The sequence below is a fragment of the Nerophis ophidion genome, linkage group LG17, assembly GCF_033978795.1.
Source record: "Nerophis ophidion isolate RoL-2023_Sa linkage group LG17, RoL_Noph_v1.0, whole genome shotgun sequence".
Taxonomy (NCBI): Eukaryota; Metazoa; Chordata; class Actinopteri; order Syngnathiformes; family Syngnathidae; genus Nerophis; species Nerophis ophidion.
In genome coordinates, this window is record NC_084627.1 from 26,305,893 (window position 1) to 26,332,052 (window position 26,160).

At 41.6% G+C, this 26,160-nt stretch overlaps 1 protein-coding gene across 1 annotated transcript in view; it reads left to right on the forward strand.

Annotated features, from left to right (window-relative positions):
• trabd2a (TraB domain containing 2A) overlaps positions 1-26,160 on the forward strand; it is a 273,095-nt gene that overhangs the window by 22,927 nt on the left and 224,008 nt on the right. The window lies entirely within an intron of this gene.

A 26,160-nucleotide genomic window follows, 5' to 3' on the forward strand; every position in this document is an offset into this window, starting at 1 on the left:
CGCTTTGAGTACCTTGAAGGTAGAAAAGCGCTATACAAGATAACCCATTTACCATAACATCACATCTTCCCCCCTCTAAAGAAATTATGTTTAACTCAATAAAGTGTTATTTTTTTCAAGTTTAAAATGTTCATTTTTTAGCATTGTAACCACATTTGCAAATAACTTTTTCCTTCATAGACATTTCTTTCAATAAAGAAATAAAGTGCAAAAATGTCAAAGCATCATAACAAACATTTATGTCAACAGTATTTATTTATTATTATTATTTTTTAAAACAACTCGCCAAAAACCAAGATTTCTTAACAACTCTCAATTAGCTTCTTAGGTGGCTGAACATGTCTCTTAGGTCTTGACCAGGGGTGTCAAACTTATTTTAGATCGGGGGCCACATGGAGAAAACTCTACTCCCAAGTGGTCGGACTGGTAAAATCCCTCCACGATAACTTTAAAAAAAAGACATCTTCAGATTGTTTTCTGTGTTTGAAAATAGAAGAAGCACATTCTGAAAATGTACAAATCATAATGTTGTTGTTTTTTTACACTTACATGTTGCGGTTAATAGCACCACCAAACCCCGCCCACCTCAACCGACGCACGGGGGGGTTGGTGGGGGTGTATAATGTAGCACAGAATATTTAGGGATGCATGGGATTCTGGGTATTTTCTTTGTTCTGTTTATGTTGGTTTACAGTGCAGATGTTCTCCCGAAATGTGTTTGTCATTCTTGTTTGGTGTGGGTTCACAGTGTGGCGCATATTAGTAAGAGTGTTAAAGTTGTTTATATCACAACCCTCAGTGTAACCTGTATGGCTGTTGAACAAGTATGCCTTGCAGTCGCTTGCACGTTGAGTCAGCAGCCGCACACTAGATGTGGCGGGCTGGCACTCAGATAGCATAGTATTAAAGCGGATGCGACGACATGGTCGAGAGGACAATTAAGGCATTGCCAACACGGCACGCCCTCAACATTGTTGTCCGGGTGAAAATCTGAGAATGTTATCCTGGGGAGATTTCTGGGAGAGGCACTGAAATCCGGAAAACCTCCCGGAAAAATGGGGGGGTCGGCAAGTATGCAGCTGAGCCACATCAGAGTGATCCAAGAGCCGCATGCGGCACCGGAGCCGCGGGTTGCCGATCCCTGATCTACAGAGATACAAAAAATTGCTATAGCAACATTCAGTAGACACATGTAGATCTGTTTCTTTCGTTCAAAAATTATAGGTTAATTTGTATACTTAGCTAACTCATCCCTGATCCGGCCCACGGGCAGTACGTTTGACACCCCTGGTCTAGACAGTCTCTCAACAGCAGGTGACGCGGACACTGCTGTCACTCCTTGGTCAGCAAGGTCAGGCTCCGTGTCAGCAAGTTCCGCAGGTCCAGCTGAGTCATGTTGAGCCTTTCCCTGAGCTGCAATGTCTTGCATGCTGGGTAGTGTAGTTTTTTTATTCCCTGGTTCATAACATCACAGCTACTAGGGATGTGAATATTACTGTTACAATAATAAACCACGCTACAATTCCGAACAGTTAGTATTACAGTAAACATGTACTTTATCCTACTGTAATTATCATAAAACCATGATTGATTACCACACTTTGAAAAACTCTATGATACCGCCAGGCCTGGAATTTTGTCATTTTCGGGGCGAGGCCACTTGACCTTTGGTGTCCTCAACCTTTTAAAAGCACAAAGGCCAAATGTCAGAGCAGGAAGTCCATCAAGTAAGACAATCATTTTAAGGTATCCATCCATCCATTTCCTACCGCTTGTCCATTTTGGGGTGGCAGGGGGTGCTGGAGCCTATCTAAGCTGCATTCGGGCGGAAGGCGGGGTACACCCTGGACAAGTCACCACCTAATCACAGGGCCAACACATATAGACAAGACAACATTCACACTCACATTCACACACTAGGGACCATTTAGTGTTGCCAATCAACCTATCCCCAGGTGCATGTCTTTGGAGGTGGGAGGGGCCTATCCCCAGGTGTGTGTTTTTGGAGGTGGGAGGGGCACTGACATGCACTAACCCCTGTTGCACCGTCATACTTAATGTAGCTTAAAGGTTAAGGATGAATATACATTTAATGTGCATTACTTTCAATTAAATACATGAAGCTGTTTATTTCACAGAATATTTTATATCTTAAAGAATAACATCAATATAATAATAAATAATCTTAATAGATAACATCTGATTTTTCATGCTGGATGAAAAACAGTAAATAACTTTGGGACTTCCCCGAAGACCAGCAATGCGCCGCTCTTTAGCGCCGTCCTAGTGGCTCCCTGGAGCTTTTTCAAAAATGTATGAAAATGGAAAAAGATGAGGAAAAAATATAAATTTTGTTTCAATATGGTTTCTATGGGAGGACATACATGACACAAAAAGTTTACATTAAACATGCTTCACTGATGAGAGTATTTCGTACGTGCCATTTTGTCCTACTAATATCGGAAGTCCTTGAACGCACCGTAGTTTGTTTACGTGTACAACTTTCCCTGATGCTGCCACAGAAAGACATGTTTTATGCCACTCCTTCTTTGTCTCTATTTGTCCATTGAACGTCTTATGCTGTGCGTGAATGCACAAAGGTGAGCTTTGTTGATGTTATTGACTTGTTGGGGTGCTAATCAGACATATTTAGTCAGAGCATGACTGCAAGCTAATCGATGCTAACATGCTATTTATGCTAGCTGTATGTACATAATGCATCACTATGCCTCATTTGTCAGTATATTTCATTTTATTTGCAGTTTTCGTTTCTTTAAACTTGAACACACACATCAATACCTTTGGCCATTCCAAGAGTCATTTCCAGGAGTTATCACACCTTCTGAAAAGCCTCCTTTTAGTAGTTTTCCAATATTGTAAAAATGTGTAAAATAAATATTACATTACAACATTTCTATCAACAAAGGTTTGCATCAGCCAGCGACACATAGTACTTTTGATAGTAGGCTAATATAGCTAATATAAACACTTACATCATGTTTTGTTTTCATTATAACACTTACATAAGGCCTTACATTTTTTGTGGCTACAGACAGATTTAAAAAAAAAAAATGTTTGGTCCAATATGGCTCTTTCAACATTTTGCGTTGCCGACCCTGACTTAGCCTATGCTGTCCCACATAAACAGCAACAAACTAACTGTTCTACAGAGACAAACAGCACCAAATGCGGTATTACACACTTACTTAGCTCCGTTTTAACCTAATAACAGCTGGGAAGACATCTGTCATTTTAGATTTTACTTGGCTAGACTGATGCAGATATACACGCTCTCAATGTCACTTTGTGCCCCACTACAAACATGTACACCTGTTAACATAAAAAATGTAAGTGTTTGAAACTAGCTTAAAGTACATTCAAAATACAACCCATCCAGAAGTGTTCTTATCGGAAGTCTTCCTTTTGCCCACGATAAGAACACTTTCTGTCATAGTAATAAAAAATAACATAGCGATAACATGTTGGGGCTTTATATTATTTAGTGCATGGCCAGGAATGTTTTCTTTGTGCGGTTTTCATCCACATTAAACTAGCGTGGTCGAGTGGGTTAGAGAAAACGGCAAAACCGGCACAAAGTGAGGCGTTGTGTCGCCAAATATGAACAGTGTGTTGTATATTATATGTTCAGAGTTTATAGTCTTCTTATGCATTCACAAATGTATCAAACTTTCTTACCTTAGATGAGCAAATCCGACTTCTTCATTCAGTGCACTGGGCTTGGAGGAGTCGAAGACGTTCGCACATCGGGATTACAGGCTGCTGTGTGCGTCGGATTTACCTCCTGTGATGTTTTGTGTTGTATAGCACTGTGTGGGGGTTCATACGATGCACAATTGAACCCATCACTGGAAGCCATAATGACATGGAAATCGCGCAGAGGAAAAGAAATGCGTCCGTCGGAACCGCTAATTTCCTGGAGGAGCAACAAGTGTGCTAATCACATGATAGCTTAAACCAGGGGTCTCAAACATGCGGCCCGCGGGCCAATTGTGGCCCCCGAGACGTTATTTTGCGGCCCGCACTTTGATATGACAATTTAATGCTGGTGCGGCCCGTGAGTTTAATATGAACGGCGCTTGACAGTGTCATACTTGCCAACGTACCCAATTTTCCCGGGAGTCCCCTGGATTTCAGGGCATCCATTCTCTCAAAATTCTTGCAGAGTTTTACCCAATCAACATTATTCAGGGGGTGCCATAATGGCACTGCCTTCAGTGCCCTCTACATCCTGTACAGACAGCGTGCAAGCCCAGTTATATGTTACATCTGGCTGTGCAGTATGCACGTGTGCCATTGCAAGACATATTTGATAGACATCTATACAGGTCACACTGAAGGTGACCGTGTAAACAACTTTAACACTATTACAAATATGTGCCAGACTGTGAACCCACACCAAACTAGAATGACAAACACATTTCAGGAGAACATCCGCAACGTAATACAACATAAACACAACAGAACAAATACCCAGAATCCCATGCAGCGCTGACTCGCCGGGCTACATTATACACACCAACCCCCCACACTCCCACCTTCCCTAATTGCGTCGGTTGAGGTGGCGTATATTTTAGCCCGGGAGAGTTAGGGCTGCTAGGTTTTCTGGGTATTAGTTATCTTGTGTTTAAAGGCCTACTGAAACCCACTACTACCGACCACGCAGTCTGATAGTTTATATATCAATGATGAAATATTAACATTGCAACACATGCCAATACGGCCTTTTTAGTTTACTAAATTGCAATTTAAAACTTCCCGGGAGTTTATTGATGAAAACGTCGCGAATTAATGATGTGTGCGCGTGACGTCACGGACTGTTAGTAAATATCAGCGCAGCACTATTTGCGGATAAAAGTCGTCTCTTTTCATCGCGCAATTAAACAGTATTCTGGACATCTGTGTTGCTGAATCTTTAGCAATATGTTCAATTAATAATGGAGAAGTCAAAGTATAAAGATGAAGTAGGGAAGCTTTAGCCTTTAGCCACACAAACACACAGTGTTTCCTTGTTTAAAATTCCCGGAGGTGAAGCCTTACTATGGATCAGAGCGGTCAAACGAACATGGATCCCGACCACTTGTCAACTAGCAGGTTTCGGTGAGAAAATTGTGTTTAAAAAGTCGCCTCTTACCGGAGATCTGTGGAGTTTGCGCCGTCCTTGTATCTGCCGTGACTTCCCTCGGACACTGCCCTCAAGACACCCGTGGACACACCCCTCCGACTATCAGGTACTAATTAGTCTCATTAAAACACTAGCAACACTATAGAAAGATAAGGGATTCCCCAGAATTATCCTAGTAAATGTGTCTAAAAACATCTGAATCCGTCCCAATGCAATCGCCTTTATTTTAAACTTTATTTATTTGTTTATTTTTTTTTAGTCCTTCGCTAGCAATATCATCATCCACAAATCTTTCATCCTCGCTCAAATTAATGGGGAAATCGTTGTTTTCTGGGTCCGAATAGCTCTTGCTGCTGGAAGCTCCCATTAAAAACAATGTGAGGATGTGAGGAGCCCTCACCCTTGTGACGTCATCGCCTGCGACTTCCGGTGAAGGAAATGCTTTTATATCAGCACCAAAAGCTGCAAACTTTATCGTGGATGTTCTCTACTAAATCCTTTCAGCAAAAATATGGCAATATCACAAAATGATCAAGTATGACACATAGAATGGACCTGCTATCCCCGTTTAAATAAGAAAATCTCATTTCAGTAGGCCTTTAAGTTGTGTTAGGGTGCGGATGTTCTCCCAAAATGTGTTTGTCATTCTTGTTTGGTGTGGGTTCAAAGTGCGACGCATATTTGTAACAGTGTTAAAGTTGTTTATACGGCCACCTTCAGTGTGACCTGTATGGCTGTTGACCATGTACGTCTTGCAGCCGCTAACGTTGGTTGTGAAATGTAAAAACGTGCGCGATGACAAATTGTAGAGCAGTAGTCCTCATATTGAGGGTGCGCGAATCCCTGAGGGTACGTGAAGGTATGCCAAGGGACAAATAAGATTTATTAAAAATATTCTGTAAAATAGCAGCGATTCAGAATTACCTAATAAATATATTTATTGAATAATACTTCAACAAAATATGAATGTAAGTTCATAAACTGTGGAAAGAAATTCAACAATGCAATATTCAGTGTTGACAGCTAGATTTTTTGAAGACATGTTCCATAAATATTGTCGTTAAAGATTTCTTTTTTTGTGAAAAAATGCTTAGAATTAAGTTCATGAATTCAGATGGATCTCTATTACAATCCCCAAAGAGGGCACTTCAAGTTGATTTTTACTTCTATGTGTGGAAATCCCATCCATCCATCCATCCATTTCTACCGCTTATTCCCTTTTGGGGTCGCGGGGGGCGCTGGCGCCTATCTCAATCGGGCAGAAGGCGGGGTACACCCTGGATAAGTTTCCACCTCATCGCAGGGCCAACACAGATAGACAGACAACATTCACACTCACATTCACACACTAGGGACCATTTAGTGTTGCCAATCAACCTATCCCTAGGTGCATGTCTTTGGAAGTGGGAGGAAGCCGGAGTACCCGGAGGAAACCCACGCAGTCACGGGGAGAACATGCAAACTCCACACAGAAAGATCCCGAGCCTGGGATTGAACCCAAGACTGCAGGACTTTCGTATTGTGAGGCAGACGCACTAACCCCTCTGCCACAGTGAAGCCCTGTGTCCCATTGCTTTTATGGGCGGTCGAGCGAGTCAAAAGCCGAAAAAAAAAAAAAAAAAATTTGGTTCATTTAAAAAAACTTTTTGTTTTTTTTTGGCGGCCGTAATTTTTTCGTGGCGGCCCGCCACAAATAAATGAATGTGTGGGAAACCCTGTGCAGTCACAACAGCCCTTAGTAATGGCCAAGTGAAAATTGGGACAAATTCGGTAAAATGGTTGATTGTCGAGAGGTGCACTGAAGTTTAGGAGTCTCCCGGAAAAATCGTGAGGGTTGGCAAATATGTTGCTAGGGCGGGAAAGCCATTCACAGAAGGTGAATTCATTAAAAAGTGCATGTTAGATTTTTTACGAAATCTTTTCTTGCGGCCCAGCCTCACCCAGTTTCTGCATCCAGTGGCCCCCAGGTAAATTGAGTTTGAGACCCCTGGCTTAAACGCTGACATGAATACAAGCCACATTATCGTATTTCCTCAATACAAATTCATTGAATCACAAGTTAGTTCAAACAACACCTATTTTGCGTTCATCATTAAGACAAAAAACGGGGAAGAAGATCTATCCATCTATTTTCTACCGCTTGTCCCATTTGGGGTTGCGAGGGGTGCTGGAGTCTATCTCAGCTGCATTCGGGCGGAAGGCGGGGTACACCCTGGAGAAGATAAACACGTTTAAACACTAAAATAACACTAAAATATGTATTTAAAAAACTGTCTGCTCAGTCACAATAATTTTACTGTGAAAATTAGACTGATTTTTACGCTGAATTACTGTTTTTTTTCCACTAAAATCCATGGTTGGTTTTACAGTGCTTGACTGTAATTTGAAAAAGGGTGCAACTGTTATTTTTACAGATACATTCTGGTGACAGAGCTGCCAGTTTTTTTATGTAAGATCTACTGAATTTTTTACAATGAGTAACATGGCTGTTCAAAGTCCAAACAGTATGTAATGGTTCTTTTTCCCTGGAAAGTATATTGTGTGTTTTGCTTATTTATCTATTAAAAAACAAAACTTGGGTAAATTGTTTCAGTGTGCAGATAGGTATTTGTTGAGCACATTCAATAATACCATGATCATGATGATGTCTGTAATACTTTTGGTCTTAATAACGTGGTATGAAATGTTCATATCGTTCCATCCCTGCTATCTACTTGGAGATGAGTTTGGTGCTGGTTCTTAAAGTAGTATAACCAGGAATTGTCACTTTTGTGTCACAATGTAGAGAGGAATGTATGCTGTTTGTGTTGCTTGTTTACTCTGTGCCGTATGCAGAACTGCAATGAGGTCACATTGTTGACCTTGATGATGCCACTACTAACATTCCCAACCCACAAAGGAAACACAGTCCTGATCAACGACCAGCGAAACCATAGGGATGGTCAATTTGTCCTAAAGTCTTTATTGCGATATATATCGCAGCCTCTTGCAATAATGATGTCATTATCGCAAAATAATTATAATGTGCATCACAATATATTATTTGGTATGTAGATTAGGACTGGGCGATATTGTCTTTTTTAAATATCTCAATATTATTTGGCCATATCACGATACATGATATATATCTCGATATTTTGCCTTTGCCTTGAATGAACACTTGATGCATATAATCACAGCAGTATGATGATTCTATGTGTCTACATTAAAACATTCTTCTTCATACTGCATTAATATATGCTACTTTTAAACTTTCATGCAGAGAAGGAAATCACAACTAAGTCAATTGACCAAAACTGTATTTAATAAACAGTTATTAAGCAGTGGCACAAACATTCATGTCATTTCCAAAACAGAAAGTGCAAGATGGTCAGAGACATTTTAAGTGTCAGATAAAAATTAGCTGTATAATAAGAAATCAAATAGTGTTTGTCCTTCGCTATGTGGTAGGTTACACACTGGGTGTGAGTTTTCCTTGCCCTTTTGTGGGTTCTTCCGAGGATGTTGTAGTCGTAATGATTTGTGCAGTCCTTTGAGACATTTGTGATTTGGGGCTATATAAATAAACATTGATTGATTGATTGATTGATACTACGAACATTTTTAAATTCTGCTATTGACTATTTTTTTCATATGGTGTTGATCTGGAAATGTTTGCCTCGGCATTTTGATGTTGTGGGCGTGTGTCACCGAACGGAGATGTTGAAATGCTGAGTAGGCACTCTTCTTTCTCTAGCGGGTGACTTTTCAAATGAGGGTACATATTAGCAGTAATGCTACTTTTTATAGCAACGCTTTTGCTCCACACTTGACAAATTACGGTTGTCTGTTCGACATATTCCCATTTGAAGCCAAACCACCGCCAGACGATGGTCCCCCTGCTGTTTTTCTTGGGAATTACTTCTTCCTTCATTCGCACCTTCTTTCTCTCGTATTACCACTTGCACGGCTCCGCTAGCATCACAGCTAAGGTTACCCATGATGCTACCTCTCTGCTGGGCGAGGGTGTATACGTATGTGACGTATGAGGTGACAGTATGTGACGTGTGTAAGAAGGTGCGCTTGCTGTCTGTGAGAAGGAGAGACGGGAAAGAGCGAGAAAAGCCTGTAGTGTAATGCCTGCAGCTAAAAACAACTGCGTGAGAATGTATACTCCAATATCACCACATAGTCAATTTCTATATCCCACAGACACAAACCCACGATATCGTCGTGTATATCGATATATCGCCCAGCCCTAGTGGGTTCCCTCCGTGTACTCCAGCTTCCTCCTGGGATAGACTAATAGGCAACATTAATTTGGCCCTAGTGTGTGAATGTGAGTGTGAATGTTGTCTGTCCATCTGTGTTGGCCCTGTGATGAAGTGGCGACTTGTCCAGGGTGTACCGCCTGAGTGCAGCTGGGATAGGCCCCAGCAAACAACGCAATACTGAAAGGGACAAGCGGTAGACAATGGGTGGATGGTATATTATTGTATTGTAGGGATGTGAGTCTTCCAACAACTCACAATTTGATTCAATTTGGATTCATCGAGTGACAATATGATTCAGAATTTCCATCCATCCATCCATTTCTACCGTTTGTCCCGTTTGGGGTCGCGGGGGGTCGCTGGAGCCTAGCTCAGCTGCATTCAGAATTTAAATTTAGAAAAAACATAAAAAGATAAGAAATAAGATGAATACGAATTGCGATATGTATGAGAAACAATGTTTTTAGCACTCTTAACATGAACCTTGTTGATCACTTTCCTCTTTAAGGCCACATAACAAAGAAGTCACTTCTTCTCCCCCTTAAAGAAGTACATCAACTTACAAGCACACCCTGCTGGTGAACATATGAACACGTTTTACATGGAATATTGTGGACATGATAATAGCAAACAATTATTTGGTTGTTTTAATAGTAATAATATTAAATTGTATTTGTAATGCACTTTACATTCCAGACAATTCTCAAAGTGCTAGAGCAGGGGTCCCCCAAAGTTTTTGACCTGGGGGCCACATTGGGTTAAAATTATTTGGCCGGGGGCCTGGCTGTTTTTATATATATATATATATATATATATATATATATATATATATATATATATATATATATATATATATATATATATGATATCATGTCATCGATTGGAAAATGTGATTTGCCTGAGCGACTAGGAGACTCTGATAGTAACAAGCAACACGCGGTAGAAAATGGATTAGAAAGGACAGATTAAAAAAAAAAAATAAATAAGAATATTATTTTTTTTTAACTTGGGACTTGGGCCAGATCTCGAACGCTGGTGGGCCGGATCTGGCGCGCGGGCAGCAGTTTGGGGATACGTGTGCTAGAGCATTTAGGAGATGGTTAACACGAGAAATGCTATAAAAAAAGAAAAAAAAAATCTAAATTCTTGCTTTAGTGATATGATGCCAGGAATAAAATTATAAAAAAATACAATTATGATACGATTATGATAAAGGTTTTAAAAGGATCATATTGTTATTATTTTTCTATATTTAAAACACTTTATTGTGGGCTACATAAGAGGTAATTGTGGTTCTTCGGTCAAAGTTGTGCAGAGATCATGTTTTACAAACGATTTTTAAGCCACTTTCTGGCTTGTCTCTTCAGAATGCACCGTTTTGTGGTAGGTCTTATTCAGGTGCCGAAGTCCTCCTCCAGGCTAAACCTCTTTTGACTGCGTCCCCATCCCCTCAGCCATGTTGTACTTTGTAGCGCTTCCGTATCGAGTTGACTGACAAATATGTTAGAACTATACGCTACATTTTATTACAAATGGCAACAGTTGAGTATTTTAGCATGCATGTGCATGTACGGGCCAGTCTTCTCCACAACAAGAGAACAAAGAAAATTAAGGAACTACAGCGGGATACAAATAGCAGACCGGCGCAAAAAGCTCTTTAGGTAAACTTCTAGATACATGTATCTGCTGACATAACTAAGGCAAAATACGTAACTAAAGTCTAAAATTCCAAACAAATTGTTTGGAACAACTTTAAAAAAAGGCAAGATTGTTTAATAAATATATTCGCCATGCCTCAATTGTCTGATTTGAAATTTTCATTCCCTCACGTAACTTTTAAATGAAAGTAAGCAAAGTGGTGCGCCACCATACCAACATATAGCCGACTATCTGAGTAAGCAAGGGGCCAAGATCTTAAAGCAGATACAACAAAAAAAATTAACTATCCCTACACGTTATCAAAAACAATTTTTTGAGTGAGCTCAGGGATTATCCGTCTTCTGCGTTCCCAGACATGTTGAACTACCTGGTGCTCCAGGCATCATGGTACACAACAAAATAGATGAAAACTTTGAAAAGCATGGAGGTCTACAACTTTTTTATGTGCAGCTGGCTCAAGGAATTTGGTATCAAGACTCTTCTGGATAAATATACATGGAGTAAAGTAAAATTTCATAATTTAACTTCGCATCTACTGCTATATTTGTTGTTGTTGTTGTTTATGAGTTTGTTTGTATTTCCCCGTCTTTATCAAAGTATAAATTTTAGATGTCAACATTGTGTATGTGCTGAAAGCTTTGTTTATGATTGTTGTCTTTGGTAAAAGTTGAACTGTTTTAGGTTTTGCTCACATTTGCTTAATTTTTTTTTAGTGCCCAGGAGCAGGTGAGTGTCCCAAACACTAATCAGAGGCAGGTGAAACAAAGGGATGGGTCAAATGCAGAGGTGAATTTCACCTCACCTAGTGTGTGTGTGACTATCGTTGGACATTAACTTTTAACTTTAACCTTTGTTTGGTTTTCTTACAATGCCATCCTATTCAAACAGCTACCGTCCACAAACCCTACGACAAAAATATACAAACTGTACAGCTCGGCTGAAACAGGATTTGAAAGAACCGAAAAGGTCTGTGCTGTGTTTTAGAAGCTAACAGGCTTTAAAACACGAGCCCGCGTTATTATTAACGGACCAATAAGTGGACCTGCTGGATATCATTAGTCATTATTCATAGCGTGAGAAGCAATGATGATGGTATTATTTGTGCCGAATGACCATGAATGCATGAAAGTTTTAATGACATGTCCCTCGTAATGGGTATCACTTGATGTATTGCCATGCAACATGTGTCCCAACCCCCCGACCCCCTTCTTCCGCCTCGGATTCGTTGCATTTCTGCGCATGACGTCATGCCTTCCAGCCTTCCAGCCTCACTTGTACAAATTGATTCCACCCAAAAGACTTTCACTATAATTGACAAAGGCCAAATACATGGATTAAGCTCCAACAGGTCTGGAGCTGCCAGTCTCGATCCCTTCCATGGCTCGGTTGAGTGGCGCAAGGTGTTAATAATCAGCTGTGCAAACACTCGGCCCCGCTCCACTACGTCCTTTGTTATGATGGAAAAATGGATCCTAATGACTCCGGTCTGAAATTGCGCCCCGCATAAAAAGAGGCACCTTGTTTCTTAAAGCAGCGGCACACTTGAGCCTCCTTGTCGGCCTGCCTGTCTGTCTGTGCCCTCTGCTGACCCTTCCAGTATTGCAAACATCTCAGTAAAGCAGGAGTCCCTGTAGAGCCGTGTTGCCTATTATTGAGGAATTTTGGCTAATGCTGGTTGGGAGCGAAGGGGATTATACGCAACCATTTACGCTAACACCCAGAAGCTTTAAGTGTTGTTATTTTAAAGCAGGCTTTGCTGCCCTCTCATACCATAATTCTCTTCCCAAAACCACCCAGCAGCGTTGCATTCTTCATCCGAGATGCCGTAACCACTGAATACATGTTTAACAAAACATGTTACACTATTTTTGATGGTTACAACAGCATTAGTTGTTTTTTTTATTATTGAGACAAATATTTATGTATTTAATTTTTGTTCACTTACTATAGTATATTATTTCATTATCATTTAATTCATTTTTATATATAATAGGGTTGTGGGAAAAAATCGATTCGAATATGGTGTTGAATACGTTCGATTCTCATTTTTAAAAATTAAATTTTTTTTTTTTTTTTTAATCAATCCAACTAACCACTACACAGCAATACCATAACAATGCAATCCAATTCCAAAACCAAACCTGACCCAGCAACACTCAGAACTGCAATAAACGGAGCAATTGAGGAGACACAAACACAACACAGAACTAACCAAAAGTAGTGAAACAAAAATGAACAGTATCAATATTAGTTATAGTTTCAGCATAGCAGTGATTAAAAATCCCTCATTGACATTATCATTAGACATTTATAAAAATAAAAAAAAGAACAATAGTGTCACAGTGGCTTACACTTGCATCACATCTCATAAGCTTGACAACACACTGTGTCCAATATTTTCACAAAGATAAAATAAGTCATATTTTTGGTTCGTTTAATAGTTGAAACAAATTTACATTATTGCAATCAGTTGATAAAACATTGTCCTTTACAAGTATAAAAGCTTTTTTTTTTTTTTTTAAATCTACTACTCTGCTAGCATGTCAGCAGACTGAGGTAGATCCTGCAGAAATCCTATGTAGTGAATGAATACAGAATTGTTTTGAATCGGCAACTACAGGCCTGGCAACTACAGGCTTAAATAGTGTTGTGGTGCATGAAAACAGGTGTGTGAGTTCAAATGAATCAGGTGAGTCGTGAGGACAGGTGAACTGATTGGTAGGCGTGGAAACAAAACAATTGAGTGAAAAAACAGGAACTAATGGAGTCTTGAAGTAATCTAACACAACTAAACAAAACGTGATCACAAAGACATGACAGTATGCATGTTCCAAATAAACGGAAACAGAACCGAAAAACAAAATAGCAGCATTCAAGTAGCATTTTTTGTCATTATATTTTTCTGAGAATTAGCATCCTCTGTAGTAGGCTTTCGGTAGTTTTTCAGTTGCGCATTTCGGAAAAATGTATACCTGCAATGCAAAACACAAGGGATGTAATGACTTGTTCGATGTGATTCAGAATTAGTGGTTGCCGATGCGATTCAGGCACGATATTTTTTTTTTGGAAACGATACGATCCCAAACGATTCAGTGAGTTGAAATCAATTCAGCAACTTTTCAGCAAACGAAATTCAACCCGTGTGACTGTTAACATAAATACTGGATTCTGGACACTGCAGGTGAAGTTTCCTGGAATCCTGTTATTTCCTGAAAGGGAATTGTGTATAACTGAAGTATGGATTCAAGCAAGCAAGTAAACAACAACTAATGGCCAACACATTCACATCTTATTTGATTAACGTGGAACCAACATTTTTAGCTTGAACCAGCAAAAGGGAAAACTTTTCTGCTCACATTTTCAATATTCAAGCACATTTCAATACAAGTATAGTACGTATTTTGCGGACTATAAGGCACACCTAAAATCTTTTTTTTCTCGTCAAAACTCAACAGTGCGCCTTATGTACGGAATAATTCTGGTTTTGCTTACCGACCTCGAATATATTTTATTTGGTACATGGTGTAATGATAAGTCTGACCAGTGCACACGAGATACGTGTAGACTGCAATATGACTCAAGTAAACAACACCAATATTTTATATGTTCCAATGAACTGTGTTCCATTAAACACAGTGCTTAAAAATCTATCGAAATGTTTTACTACGACTTTGGTAAGCTATGAAGCCGCACCGCTTCATGGATTGTACTGTGCTTCAACATTGATTGATTGATTGATTGATTGATTGATTAAAACTTTTATTAGTAGATTGCACAGTACAGAACATATTCCATACAATTGACCACTAAATGGTAACACCTGAATACGTTTTTCAACTTGTTTAATCAATTCATGGTACAAATATATACTATCAGCATAATACAGTCATCACACAAGTTAATCATCATAGTATATACATTGAATTATTTACATTATTTACAATCCGGGGGTGGGATGAGGAGCTTTGGTTGATATCAGTACTTCAGTCATCTACAATTGCATCAACAGAGAAATGGACATTGAAACAGTGTAGGTCTTACTTAGTAGGATATGTACAGCCAGCAGAGAACATAGTGAGTTCAGATAGCATGAGAACAAGTATTTGCATTACAAATACATTTGATTATTTACATTAGGTTATTTACAATCCGGAGAGATGGGATGTAAATGGAAGAGTATTATTATGGTGTGCGAATATGGTAAGACATTATCTGGCGTTTTGTTTTGCAATAATATGTAAAAGCAATTTTTCTTACCTTCTGCTACGAGCTGATCTACATTTGGGATTTGCATAAATCCTGAAAAATTGTGCGCGTAGTCTGTGTTGTAGTCGATAAGCTTCTTCTTTTTCTCTATCTTCTTGTCATGAGTCATTCATCCTCTGCTGTTGCCATTTGTATTATAAAGTAGTGTAAAGTTGTTACTTATATCTGTCAGTAAACTCGGCATGAAAGCGATAAAACACCCAAGGAACTTTAGTTATTAGAGAGTTCCTGTTGGATGGTTTGTCACAGGACACATTTCCAGCGTTGTTGTTGTTTATGGATTAGGAGATGCTGCTCTTTATTGATTGAAGTATAGTCTGAATGTCATTAAAAAGTTAGCTCCATCTTTTGACACTTCTTCCACTCCCGTCCTTGCACGCTACACCGCTACAACAAAGAGGATAAGGTGAAGACACTGTCGAAGGTAAGCCACGTAAATAAGACCGCCCACAAAACGGTGCAGCCTGAAGCGACTGTCACAAAGCGGCTTGAAGATGATGTGTAAAACATCATCTATGCAACATTTTGACCAAAGAACCACCATTACATGTTATGTAGACCACAAGGAAGTGTTTTCCATTAAGGAACAAAATTAAAAATATGACTCCTGTAATACTCCCTATAATCCGATGTGCCTTATATATGAAAAATTATAGAAAGTAGACCATTTATCAAGAGTGCGCCTTATAATCCGGTGCGCCCTATGGTCCTGAAAATACGGTAACCATTTTAATACAACATTTATCTGCTAAATAAAGTTCCCCGACTCGGCCATACCTGTATTATTTACTCCAACGAAGGACAGTGTCCCAGGTGTGCGGAAGCATTTCTGCCTCCTCTTGTGTTGGACCCCTGCTTCCCAGCTTCCATAGCCTTCTTCATTTATCTCTTGAATTCATTTGTTTCTAATTGAAATGACTTTTCCTTGGCTGCCAGTTGCTTGTTGTTGTTTTCCAGTAGTTGGTGCTTTGTCCTAATTTGCTTCGTTGTCACTTCTTTTGTGTCGGTTGTGTCTTTTGTGGCTTCAAGTAGTGTTGCGGCTTCACATTTTTGTCATGTGTCATTTCTCTTTGTTGTGGCTTTTGCAATCGTTCTGCACAGTGGTGTGCCTTCAGGGCCAGCAAGGCCTTCTTTGCTGGCCTAACATAACCAGAAATCATCATCATAATTAAAGACAAAAGTATTTTTTTATTTATTTTGCCTAAATATCTAAAAATATTCATATTCTCTTCATGTCATATTATGCTCCTTCCAGTGCTGTTGTTTTTAGTTTTAGTTTTTATCCAATCAGAATTCAGTTAGCTTATGTTGCCATGCTGTACCAAATCTGACCAAAGCCTTTAGAATCAACAATGCTGGCGTCCGTCCACTGTAAGTGAGCGAGGACATACGGTTGATAGACAGTTAGGATAGCCAATCAGATCACAAATTGTTGTCAGCAAGGCCTTCGAGATGGCCTTAGGCAGATTTATTGTGATGTTATGCGTGAGGTAACATAGGAACTCCATTACCCAGCATGCCACAGTAGTGAAAAGCATGCGCAGTAGCCTCGTTTAGCGGCAGCTTGATGTTTTTGTGGAGTAAACTTTAAGAACTCAGCCAACACGCATCGTCTGCATCTTTTATGATTAGACAAGACAACACATATATTTGCAAGGCCATTTTCAAGAAGGATATTTAAAGAGAAACTACATCTTATGAGACAATGTCGGTCAACCCGGGAAGCTCGAATGGTTTCTACAGACTGTGAATTCAGATATTTTTTTTCTTTATTTTTTCACGTTTATTATGTTTTTTGCAATTTTAATTTTGAAAGTACCACATAAGATATCTTTTAATTGCTGATGCGGGTTTATTGATTTTTAAATGCGCCCAAAAATAACCAGTTTTGTAAACTGTTGAGGTGATTCAATGCTCAGTAGTGCATACTGTAAATGTGTTCCTGTATGGTATTTCTCCAGCAATGGTCATGTGGTGACATAAATGATGGTATTTTGAGAGGTAATCATTGAAGTCAGACATCACTGAAGGCCTAGGTGGGAAACGCACGGCTCGCCACTGGTGCTGCAGCTCAAAGTTTTTGTGTTGTAATTTATGATATTGTCTTGCGGCTTTTGTTATGACCTTTCTCGACCCCCATAGGTATCCAGCATTTTTGTTTTGATTACGCCACAGACGGGCAAACAGACTTAACGTTTAACGTCTATATCATTAAAAGTGCTAAACTTCATTTTAAGTCTTCTGCTCTTAAATCCCATATTTTCCTTTTTCTAATATCGATAATATCAATAAAATCGAAAACTTTAGAAGAGGTGGATGACTGATTATTTAAATTGTGTAATTTACAACAAAATGCGTTCATACAGTAGCCTGCTCACAGCCAGATTAGAGATAAATGTCAAAATTTTTTTATATTTAGTTTGCAATCCTTTACATTTAAACAAAAAAAAAATACGGAAGACTCTGACTCTTCTTTGATCACTCAGTTTATTATTACAACACAGGTGAGCTTCAGCCTTATGACACAAAGTTGAGGCATTCCTTCAACGCCTGTAGTGTCCACTTGACTGGTCAAGCTATTCACAGGAACACATTGTGACAGCAATCTGTGGCAAAAACTACCGCTTAGATAAATTAATAGACATCCTTCCAAATATTGATATGAATATAAAGAAAAAAATGCAATGGCGAAAAGGTTAGTTTTTATGTCCTTGTCTCGATCTTTTACATTGTTGAAATCAAATGTTGGCAAAGCCCGAACATTGCCAAAATATCTACAGCCTGTAGAAATGTTTGTGCGTGAAGCATGGAGTTGGCTTGAGGCACTTCATCTTGGCAGTGAAAAGGGGTTCACGCCACGATCGCAAGCTTAATACATAACGCCCCGGGATTTTTTTTACAATATATTTGATGAAAAATGTAAATATGGGAAGAGCTAAGTATGGTAGTTTCCTGGGGAAAACAGGATGGTTGACAGGTTTGACCCTTAAGACCAAGAGCGATTTAGACAAAACCCTTTCCTTCACCTCTTTTTGCCTTGTTGTACTGTAGGCCTACTTCCTATATTAGCCTCCTGAGAACCAGCGTCCTCTGCAGTAGATATTTGTTTTTTTTCCTAAAATAAGTACGCTTTTTTTCGGACTATAAGTCGCTCCGGAGTATACGTCGCACCGGCCGAAAATGCATAATAAAGAAGAAAAAAAAACATATATACTGTACGTCAATCAATCAATCAATCAATGTTTACTTATATAGCCCTAAATCACTAGTGTCTCAAAGGGCTGCACAAACCACCACGACATCCTCGGTAGGCCCACATAAGGGCAAGGAAAACTCACACCCAGTGGGACATCGGTGACAATAATGATCCAGTGGGACGTCTGTGACAATAATGATTATGAGAACCTTAGAGAGGAGGAAAGCAATGGATGTCGAGCGGGTCTAACATGATACTGTGAAAGTTCAATCCACAATGGATCCAACATAGTCGCGAGAGTCCAGTCCAAAGCGGGTCCAACTCAGCAGCGAGAGTCCCGTTCACAGCGGAGCCAGCAGGAAACCATCCCAAGCGGAGGCGGATCAGCAGCGCAGAGATGTCGAGGCGGATCAGCAGCGCAGAGATGTCCCCAGCCGATACACAGGCAAGCAGTACATGGCCACCGGATCGGACCGGACCCCCTCCACAGGGGAGAGTGGGACATAGAAGAAAAAGAAAAGAAACAGCAGATCAGCTGGTCTAAAAAGGGAGTCTATTTAAAGGCTACAGTATACAAATGAGTTTTAAGGTGAGACTTAAATGCTTCTACTGAGGTGGCATCTCGAACTGTTACCGGGAGGGCATTCCAGAGTACTGGAGCCCGAACGGAAAACGCTCTATAGCCCGCAGACTTTTTTTGGGCTTTGGGAATCACTAACAAGCCGGAGTCCTTTGAACGCAGATTTCTTGCCGGGACATATGGTACAATACAATCGGCAAGATAGGATGGAGCTAGACCGTGTAGTATTTTATACGTAAGTAGTAAAACCTTAAAGTCACATCTTAAGTGCACAGGAAGCCAGTGCAGGTGAGCCAGTACAGGCGTAATGTGATCAAACTTTGTTGTTCTTGTCAAAAGTCTAGCAGCCGCATTTTGTACCAACTGTAATCTTTTAATGCTAGACATGGGGAGACCCGAAAATAATACGTTACAGTAGTCGAGGCGAGACGTAACAAACGCATGGATAATGATCTCAGCGTCTTTAGTGGACAGAATGGAGCGAATTTTAGCGATATTACGGAGATGAAAGAAGGCCGTTTTAGTAACGCTTTTAATGTGTGCCTCAAAGGAGAGAGTTGGGTCGAAGATAATACCCAGATTCTTTACCGTGTCGCCTTGTTTAATTGTTTGGTTGTCGGTCGTACTGGAGTATAATTCGCCTTTTTGGGGGAAATTTATTTGATAAAACCCAACACCAGAAATAGACATTTGAAAGGCAATTTAAAATAAATAAAGAATAGTGAACAGGCTGAATAACTGTACGTTGGGCCGTGGCCCGATTGGTACCGGGCCGCAGAAGAATTTTTTATTCATTTTTATAAAAAAAAAAAAAAAAAAAAAATAATATATATATATATATATATATATATATATATATATATATATATATATATATATATATATATATATATAAAATATAAATATATAAAAAATATATATATTTTTTTAATTAAATCAACATAAAAAAACAATATACACTTACAATTAGTGCACCAACCACAAAAACCTCCCTATTTTATGACGAAAACCTCCCTTTTTCATGACAAAGAAAAAAAAAAAAGGACAAAATGGAGCGAATTTTAGCGTTATTATGGAGATGAAAGAAGTCCGTTTTAGTAACGCTTTTAATGTGTGGCTCAAAGGAGAGAGTTGGGTCGAAAATAATACCCAGATTTTTTACCGAGTCACCTTGTTTAATTATTTGGTTGTCAAATGTTACAGTTGTATTTGTTGCGATCTGCTGCTCAGATCTTCACGTGTTTGTTTTTTTCATTCTCTGTCTGACCCGTTTATTTCCTGTTTTTGTCCATCACTATGGTTACACATCAGTCCACCTGTTAGTCTCGCCCCGCACACCTGCTACTAATTTTCACCCTCCTATTTAAGCTCACCTTTTCTGTTTACTCATTCTCGGATCCTAATTTGCCCACGCGCATCAGTGACGACTCTCATCATTCGTATGTATTTTCTCGCTAGCTCTCACGCCAAGCCACTTTATTGTCTAGCTTTCATGCTAAATGTTTGTTTACTTTTTCTCTTTACACCAGTATTTTTGTTCATAGACTTTTGTTATTAAATACCCTTTATCTTACCTAAGCTGTGTTCTGCTTCGACGCATCCACGGGAAAACCACACCGGCATTACAATGCCGAAGAAGAGTCATCACAGTAGGATCCGAGCATTAAAAAGTTTTTCCGCGTCTGGCAACCACGAGGAGACCTTCGACGAAGGCACATGGAGGGTATTCCGAGCGATGGAGGCTGAAACTCTCCGATGCAATCCAGACGAAAGCATGATGTGGGACCTGGAGGGAAAACTGGTTCCGATCGATGCTTCCGGGAGCGGTGAGTTTCCCTCCCGCAGCGCTCGCGCTCGTCCGCGTAGGCGGAAGCCGCGAAGTATGGCTTCGTCGGGCGACAGAGACTTGCCCACTCCATGTCTCCCTCCTCACGAACACAGCAACCTACAGTCAGCACACAAGACCCCTACACCATTGTTTGGGGACCCAATAACACACTTTGCTAACAGTTTTACCGACTGGGCAAATTCCCAACTTGTGTCCCGCGCAGATGACGTCATTTCGTCGACGCCCCCCGGTAACGCAAGCCCGTCCTCCGATGATGACGTCATCAACAAGGAATTTTTGGGGGAAGATTCGTTTTCTCAGCCATTTTCAAATGACAATAACATTAATAATAATATACAAAAGTATCAGGATATTTTTTCTTATTATTCTAGTCAACCTCAGTCACCTAGTTTTTCTTCTAACCCACCGTTTAAACCTCATTCTCTGCCCAAGTCCAAGGTTTTTTCTCCCTTTTCAAAGGGACACTCTGGACAATATAGAGGGGAGGGGTCTGCCCGCCTCCAAACCTCCCACCACCCTCCCTTATGGTCAGTCCCTGACCACAGGGAACGGGTCTGGGATTCCCGTCTGGAGGGGGGGGCTATGGCCTATAGCTGTGTTGCGGAGGTAGGGCAGACGCTACCTGTTCTTAAAACTGCTAAACAAAAACCTCCATGTAGGCCACCTTTACCTGTTTTTCGGCCCGCTAAACGCTTAGCTCCTCCTAGTAGACCTCCTCCACCTGTGTTCTCCCCGGTCAAGTCACGCCCTCTTAGACCTCCTCCACCTGTGTTCCGTCTGTGCCCTAGTTCTAGTTTTAGTCACAGTCTCTCTCAGAGTTCGAGTCCCAGCCTTCTTCGTAGCCCATGCTCTAGTCCTACTCGTAGACCGACTTGTAGACTGAGTCGTAGTCCAAGTCCTGGTCCGAGTTTCCGTTCTGATTCTAGTTGTAGTCCTAGTCTTTCTCGTAGTCGTCGTAGTCCTAGTTCCACTCGTAGACTGATCCGTAGTCCGAGTCCTGTTTCGAGTCCGGTCCCGAGTCTTGTTTCTTGCCTTTGTAATATTAATACTGATTCCCCTCGTGGTCTTAGTCCGAACCCTAGTCCTTACCCAAGTTCTTGTCCGAGCCCCAGTGTTACTGTAAGTCCTAGTCTTTGTCCTAGTCCTTGCCCGAGCACCAGTTTGATTGTTAGTCCCAGTCCTTGCCCAAGCCCTAGTTTGACCGTTTGTCCTAGTTCTTGCCCAAGCCCTGGTATGACTGTAAGTCCTGGTCGTTGCCCAAGCCCTTCTCAAAGCACTAGTGTGATTGTAAGTCCTGGTCCTCTCTCAAGTCCTTGCCCGAGTCCTAGTGTTTGTCTTATCACTCATCATAGTCCTAGTCCTGCTCACAGCCAGTCCCCTAGTGCTCCTCGGCTGAAGCCGACACCTGCTCCTCGGCTGAAGCCGACACCTGCTCCTCGGCTGAAGCCGACACCTGCTCCTCGGCTGAAGCCGACACCTGCTCCTCGGCTGAAGCCGACACCTGCTCCTCGGCTGAAGCCGACACCTGCTCCCAGTCTGGTTCTCACACCAGCACATGACACTAACCTGGTTTTCACGCCAGAATTCGACTCCCACCTGGTTCTCACACCAGCCTCCGACCCAGAACTGGTTCTCATACCAATTACAGACTTTAACCTGGATCTCACTCCAGCAACAGCTCCAGAGCTGGAGCCGACTCCAGCACCAGCTCCAGAGCTGGAGCCCACTCCAGCACCAGCTCCAGAGCTGGAGCCCACTCCAGCACCAACGTCGACAATGGGGCTAGAGCCCAAACCGTCGACGACGGGGCTGGAACCTTCACCTGTGTCGACAGGGCTGGAGCCCACTCCAGTGCCAGCTCCGCGACAAGCGCCGGTACCAGCTCCACGCCGCCATGCACTGCCGACGAAGAAGCTGGAGCCCACACCGGCGCCGACGATGAGGCTGGAGCTCACACCAGTCACGACTCCTGCTGCTCCCAGGCCGCCTCCGACGACTCCTGCGGCTCCCAGGCCGCCTCCGACGACTCCTGCGGCTCCCAGGCCGCCTCCGACGACTCCTGCGGCTCCCAGGCCGCCTCCGACGACTCCTGCGGCTCCCAGGCCGCCTCCGACGACTCCTGCGGCTCCCAGGCCGCCTCCGACGACTCCTGCGGCTCCCAGGCCGCCTCCGACGACTCCTGCGGCTCCCAGGCCGCCTCCGACGACTCCTGCAGCACCCGCATCATCCTCGCCAGCTGCACTCGGGCCTGCTTTGGCTGCAGTCCCCGCACCCTCGTCTGCTGCTTCCAAGCCTGCTGGGATTTCGGTGCTGAGGCGTCGTCCACCACGTCGATCACGGGCGTGGCCTCTGCGAGGTCATCCTCCTCGCCAGACACTCCCTCCTCCATGTCGGCCACGGATGTGGCCGTGCCCGGGTCGTCCGCCTCGCCGGGCACCTCATCCTGCGAGGCGGCCACTAATGTGGCCTTTTCGAGGTCGCCCGCCAAAACTTTTTCGGCAGCAGCGTTCCACCCGCCGCCGCCACATGATGTGTCCTCGGTGGATTCGGGGACATGCGATCTGGCGACCCTCCACCGTGGCCTCCCTCCGCCCTCCCTTCGTTTGTGAACTTTCTGGTTTTGGGGAGGGGGTTCAAGTTTTTGTTTGTTTTTTAAGACATCTGGTATCTGTCTTTTGTTGGGGGGGAATACTGTTGCGATCTGCTGCTCAGATCTTCACGTGTTTGTTTTTTTCATTCTCTGTCTGACCCGTTTATTTCCTGTTTTTGTCCATCACTATGGTTACACATCAGTCCACCTGTTAGTCTCGCCCCGCACACCTGCTACTAATTTTCACCCTCCTATTTAAGCTCACCTTTTCTGTTTACTCATTCTCGGATCCTAATTTGCCCACGCGCATCAGTGACGACTCTCATCATTCGTATGTATTTTCTCGCTAGCTCTCACGCCAAGCCACTTTATTGTCTAGCTTTCATGCTAAATGTTTGTTTACTTTTTCTCTTTACACCAGTATTTTTGTTCATAGACTTTTGTTATTAAATACCCTTTATCTTACCTAAGCTGTGTTCTGCTTCGACGCATCCACGGGAAAACCACACCGGCATTACAATGCCGAAGAAGAGTCATCACAGTATTATTAAATAGAGGTCGGTGTCTAGCAGGACCGATAATCAGCATTTCCGTTTTTTTGGCGTTAAGTTGCAAAAAATTAGCGGACATCCATTGTTTAATTTCATAAAGACCCGCCTCCAGCTGACTACAGTCTGGCGTGTTGGTCAGCTTTGGGGGCATGTAGAGTTGGGTGTCATCAGCATAACATTGAAAGCTAACACCGTATTTGCGTATGATGTCACCTAGCGGCAGCATGTAGATGCTGAAGAGTGCAGGGCCAAGGACCGAACCCTGGGGAACTCCACACGTTACCTTAACATAGTCGTAGGTCATACTGTTATGGGAGGCGCACTTCATCCTGTCAGTAAGGTAAGAGTTAAACCAAGACAGGGCTAAGTCTGACATACCAATTCGTGTTTTGATACGCTCTAATAAAATATTATGATCGACGGTATCGAAAGCAGCGCTAAGATCGAGGAGCAGCAACATAGATGACGCATCAGAATCCATCGTTAGCAATAGATCATTAGTCATTTTTACGAGGGCTGTCTCAGTAGAGTGATTTGCCCTGAAACCGGATTGAAAGGTTTCACATAGATTGTTAGACGCTAAGTGTTCATTTAGCTGCTCTGCAACATTTTTTTCGAGGATTTTCAAAATAAAGGGAAGGTGAGACCATGAGGTCAGAATCAAGGTTAGGTCTTTTAAGGAGAGGATGAATAACCACATTTTGAATGTTAGGGGAACAGTGCCCGAGGAAAGTGATAAGTTTATAATATTTGGCACTGATGGACCTAATAATACAAAGAGCTCCTTGATAAGTTTCCCAGGAAGAGGGTCAAGTAAACATGATGTTTTTTTTATTCCATTTACATGTTGTAACAATTCTTCTAATGTTATTTCATCAAAACGAGAGAAACTATTTTGGATATTTGCAGTATCCGCTGTATATACAGTCGTATCTGTGTTAATAGAACCCAGTTGTAGCTGGGACGCATTGTCTTTAATCTCCTTTCTAATAGGTTCAATTTTCTTATTAAATAACTTCATAAAGTCATCTGCCGAATGGGTCGAGCTACTGGAAGGAGTCCCTTGTTGGGTTAGCGATGCTACTGTACTAAACAAAAATTTTGGATCGTTATTATTAAGGCGGATGAGATTTGAATAATAATTAGATTTAGCTAAGGTAAGCATGCATTCATAAGTTATTAAACTGTCACTCCATGCTTGATGGTGCACCTCAAGTTTAGTCGTGCGCCATTTGCGTTCCAGCTTTCTACATAATAATTTCTGAGCTCTAGTTTCTTCTGTAAACCATGGCGTACGCCTTTTTGGAGCATTTTTTAACTTCAGTGGTGCTATGTTATCAATGGTTTCGCGCAGGGCGTCGGTAAAATTGTTAGTGAGGTTATCAATAGAACCCACATACTTTGGGAATGGTGCCATTACCGAGGGCAGTAGGCCAGCAAGAGTCGTCCTTGTGGCAGCATTAATGTTGCGGCTGCTATAGCAGTTATTATTATTATTAGCTTGCCGAACATGAGTCTGAACTTCGAATTTTATAAGGTAATGATTGGACATTACTTTAGTATACGGGAGTATCATAACTTTGGAAACGGTGATACCGCTGACAAGCACTAGGTCTATCGTATTACTGCTGCGATGCGTCTGTTAATTTATTATTGGTGTAAGGCCACAGCTATCAATTATAGTCCGGAGCTCCATGCACGGTGGGTCCGATGGGGTATTCATATGGATATTAAAGTCCCCCATTATAATTATATTATTGGCGTGCGTCACTAGATCAGCAACAAACTCTGAGAATTCACTGATAAAGTCCGAATAGGGCCCTGGAGGGCGGTAGATAACGGCCAGGCACAGAGGCAGCGGTGTGGCAGACCTCATAGAAAGCACCTCAAACGATTTATATTCATTATTTAAGTTAGGACTGAAGTTAAAGTTTTCGTTGTATATTAGTGCAACCCCTCCACCCCTTTTAAGGGGACGGGCAATATGCGCATTCGTATAGTTAGGAGGAGATGCCTCATTTATCGCAAAAAAGTCGTCTGGTTTAAGCCAGGTTTCGCTAAGACCGATGACGTTAA